This window comes from Penaeus monodon, chromosome 1 (genome assembly GCF_015228065.2).
Source record: "Penaeus monodon isolate SGIC_2016 chromosome 1, NSTDA_Pmon_1, whole genome shotgun sequence".
Classification (NCBI taxonomy): Eukaryota; Metazoa; Arthropoda; class Malacostraca; order Decapoda; family Penaeidae; genus Penaeus; species Penaeus monodon.
Genome location: NC_051386.1, coordinates 6,222,932 through 6,227,893, shown reverse-complemented (window position 1 = coordinate 6,227,893; position 4,962 = coordinate 6,222,932).

Here is a 4,962-nt window from a genome sequence, read left to right as displayed (position 1 = left end):
ACAGGTTTCTTATCATTAAAATATAAATAATTGATTACGATATGCAAAGCAAATGTAATTAAGCTTTGTGGTAAATCAATAATTGAGGTTCAACCGGGCTGATGCTCAAAGAAAGACTTTTGCTCAATAAATATAATTTGTGATATGCAGCTCTTCATAAGTATCTTAGAGTGATAATTGTGGTAATTTTTATTGCTACTATGAAATCGTTTTATTATATTTGACATTTCTATGCATTTTCTTTTTCTTTATCATTAACAAGTATCAGTTATATTGCAAGATCGAAGTCCTTAGTGCTAATGCATATACTATAGTTCACCATCTGACTACGTTTTCTTTCATATAACATTTCTCAATATTATGTTTCTCAGACAGCCTTTTAAAAGATTCTTGAGATTTTAAAATTTCCAGGCAATTCATTTTTCTGTTTTCCTAAATATATTTTTTTTCTTCTGTATCATTATCTATTCTGCTTTCATTACATAAGAAACGTGCTCTGATGTACAAGGTTTGGGAAAGTTAAATTTATTAAAGAATCAGGCAAATGTAGCACAGACTTAAAAGCGAAACGATAGAGTAGTGTAAGGGATAAATCTAATTAATATTCGGGTTAGAATGGGGAAAAAAACACAAACAGAAACTTACACGGGAAATAAAGACCTTGTGAATGATAACATTAGCGTGTCGGTAATCCCCATGTCATATATAATGATCAACCTCGACACTTAAATGTGAAAATCCTCAGTCCTACCCCTCGAGACACACACTCCAAAGAGAGGAAACAAGGAAGAAGAAAGATGAAAGAAAGGAAATAGAGAGAAAAGGGAATTTGGTCGATACTCAACGACACACCCTCTTCATCCACACATTTGCACAGGCCGGGGCAGAGAGAGCAACGGTAGACCTTCGTCAAGCTACGGTGTTTGTGTGAAAAGGAGAAATGGAAAGGAGAGAGAGAGAGAGAGGAGAGAGAGAGAGAGAGAGAGAGAGAGAGAGAGAGAGAGAGAGAGAGAGAGAGAGAGAGAGAGAGGAGAAGAGAGAGAGAGAGAGAGAGAGAGAGAGAGAGAGAGAGAGAGAGAGTGAGAATGAGAGAGTGCGTCGCGGCATGGATACGATATCGACTGGCTTTCTCATTGTTACGCTCGTCTCTACTCTTCTAAAGGAAACAGGGAACAAACCCGTAAAATGTACTAGTATTAAGGACTTAGATATAGAGCAAACAGTTGTAAACAGTAGATTAGAGAGAAATATATAAGTGTAACATATGTTCTATCGATAAAGATAGTGTATCCCTTAAGGAAGACGGATGTCGGATGAGGGAGAGGGAGACAGACAGACAGAGAGAGAGAGAGAGAGAGAGAGAGAGAGAGAGAGAGACAGAGAGAGAGAGAGACAGAGAGAGAGAGAGACAGAGAGAGAGAGAGAGAGAGAGAGAGAGAGGAGAGGGGGGTGTAACAAAGCTTTATTATGTCATATTACTGAAATGTGTATGCTAATGTTATTCTATGTATCTATTGTTATATTTTACGGGATTTACATAATCTTACACATTGCCACATACATATATGCATACACACAAATATACATTATATGCATGTACGCATGTTTATTACTATTCCTGTTTACTCATCTCTTCTTGCCACACTAAACATGCCAATGTTACGTTGTCTATGTAGGCCTATGGCTGTAATACTTCATCACCTGCTAAATACGTGATATATAGCTATCCTTAGGCCTCTGTACGAGTTCACAAACAGACTCTCTGCGGGGAGCCGGGGAGCTACACCTCACGCTTGGAGGGATAGCCTCATTACACCATCTTTATTCTTCTGGTTGTCTGCTTTACACCCTAAGCTCGCCATATACTATACTTTGTAGGGTTCGTGTCTCGGGCCCTTACAGAAGGCAGAGAGTGAGAGAGGGAGAGTGAGAGAGAGGGAGAGTGAGAGAGAGAGAGTGAGAGAGAGGGAGGGAGGCAGGGAGGGAGAGTGAGAGAGAGGGAGGGAGGCAGGGGGGGAGAGTGAGAGAGAGGTAGAATGAGAGAGAGGGAGAGGGAGAGAGAGAGAGAGTGAGAGAGAGAGAGAGTGAGAGAGTACAAAGAGTGGGAGGGAGGGAGGGAGGGAGAGAGGGAGAGAATCATCTAAAAAGCGATGGTATTCGGGATAATACTGCTAATGAGGATAACAGAACCTAACATTTACCATCTAACCATCCCCATCCCTACCCTGCACATACGCACGCGTGCGTCTGCATATATGCTCCCTCCCTCCCCTAGTCTCTCTCTTCATCTATCTATCTGTCTATCATTATGTCTGTCTATCTATCTGTATACATGCATACATGTGTATATATACATACGCATATGTATATATGTACGTATATATATATATATATATATATATATATATATATATATATATATATATATATATATATATATATATATAACACACACACACATTTATGTTTGTGTGTGTGTGTGTGTGTGTGTGTGTGTGTATGTGTGTGTGTGTGTGTGTGGAGAGAGAGAGAGACAGAAAGAGAGACAGACAGACAGATAGATAGATAGATAGAGAGAGAGAGAGAGAGAGAGAGAGAGAGAGAGAGAGAGAGTCATTTAAGTCTTATATAAATATGCATCCATTTTAGTTTAGTTCACTCTAAAAGAGAAAACCCTGAGATAAATAATAACGGTCACAGACCCGCTAAGAATTTCCATCGGATCTGAATCATATGGTGTGGTGTTGGCTTCGGGGGATGAATAATTTCAAAATCATTCTGTACTCCGGTGGTACAACCTTACAGACTCAAGAATATCAAAGGTAGGGGCTGTGTGTCTTGATCTATTGAGATATCACAGGTACAAAAATATTTTGTCAGAATTTAGGAAATACATTTGAAAAATTTTCAAAGCGAATAGTGGTGTGTGTAGTCAGTTCTATTTTCCATTTTATTTGAAGCTTCCGCCATGTTCTGTTGTATCTGAAAATCATACAACCATTTTCTAATTTCTGTTTCCTATAATATGCAAACGTTTACCTAATTTCTCCCAGTCCATTTCTCGCAACGTGATTGGCTGAGGAAACTCGTGTCGTCTTGAATCTAGAAGCACGGTGATTGGCTGATTTCTCTTCTTTGACGAACCAGTATAATAATTAGAGAAAATACGCACCGGACAACACCGTAACGCGCCCGATGAATGCAGTTCCTTGTACACTCTTACTCTTTCTAGGTAACACCTCACAGTCCCCCTCTGCTAATATTGTCGATTACAAACAAATAAACTCATTCACAACCTCACAGCGAACTCATTCACAACCTCACAGCGAGACTCATGCACAACCTCACAGCGAAACTCATTCACAACCTCACAGCGAAACTCATGCACAACCTCACAGCGAAACTCATTCACAACCTCACAGTGAAACTCATTCACAACCTCACAGCGAAACTCATTCACAACCTTACAGCGAAACTCATTCACAACCTCACAGCGAGACTCATGCACAACCTCATAGTGAAACTCATTCACAACCTCACAGCGAAACTCATTCACAACCTCAGCGAGACTCATGCACAACCTCACAGCGAGACTCATGCACAACCTCACAGCGAAACTCATTCACAACCTCACAGCGAGACTCATGCACAACCTCACAGCGAAACTCATTCACAACCTCACAGCGAAACTCATTCACAACCTCACAGCGAAACTCATTCACAACCTCACAGCGAAACTCATGCACAACCTCACGGCGAGACTCATTCACAACCTCACAGCGAAACAAATCCAAAGTTACACGAGTGTCGGCCCAGTACAATATAAAACAGAAAACCAACTACAGATAAAAGGAATTTACTACAACCAGGAACCAGGAACTGAATGACGATCAGTCATTTCAGGCCACTTAATTTTTCCATACATGAATATGGAAAATTTAACGTGTTCACGTGGTTACACATATATCCAAAAGCATAAAGCACAAAGCAATAATATATACCAGTTCGCCTATAAGGAGTCTTGGTGATTTTGAAATCTTAAGGTGTTGATAACTTTATTTAATTTGTAATTTTCCATGTTTCTTTGGCATGATCTGATGGTGTTAAATGAGCTATAAATACAAATCTTAAAAATAAATAAATGAATAAAAAATAAAAACATATGGGTCAGATAACAGGCGAACGTGATGACAATCGTTATATTATCACTAACCCACGTTACTAATTCCTGATCCTTTGAAACTGTATCTAATAGGAAAGGTGAAATCTAATAGTAAAGGTGGAATCTAATAGGAAAGGTGGAATCTAATAGTAAAGGTGGAACCTAACAGGAAAGGTGGAATCTAATAGTAACGGTGGAACCTAACAGGAAAGGTGGAATCTAATAGGAAAGGCTTTTCACTCGTTAATAAGCCACGCACCTAGTTCTCTTGCTAGCGGGCATTTCTATTGTAAACAGATGGATAATTGTGACATCAGCGAAGAACGACAGGGTATGATAGATAAGTCTTGATTACTCTCTCCAAGCCTAAATACCCAGGTAGTGTTACTGAGCAGCAGTATTTTCCTCGAGTTTCCCCGTGATTGTAAATAAAGATATTTTGTTTCTCTTTTGTTTTTGTTTTTATTCATTTTTTATTTACTTTTTTTTTTTGCTTTTATTTATTTATTTATTTATTTATTTATTTTTTAACCTAGCCTGCTCACACACACACACACACACACACACACACACACACACACACACACACACACACACACACACACACGCACACACACACACGCATACACACACACACACACACACACACACACACACACACACACATATATATATATATATATATATATATATATATATATATATATATATATATATATTCCTACTCCAAATCTTAACTATTAACAAAGATACTGAATGAAAGTTAATGTAACATGTTATAATTTCTCCCTTAAATTTCT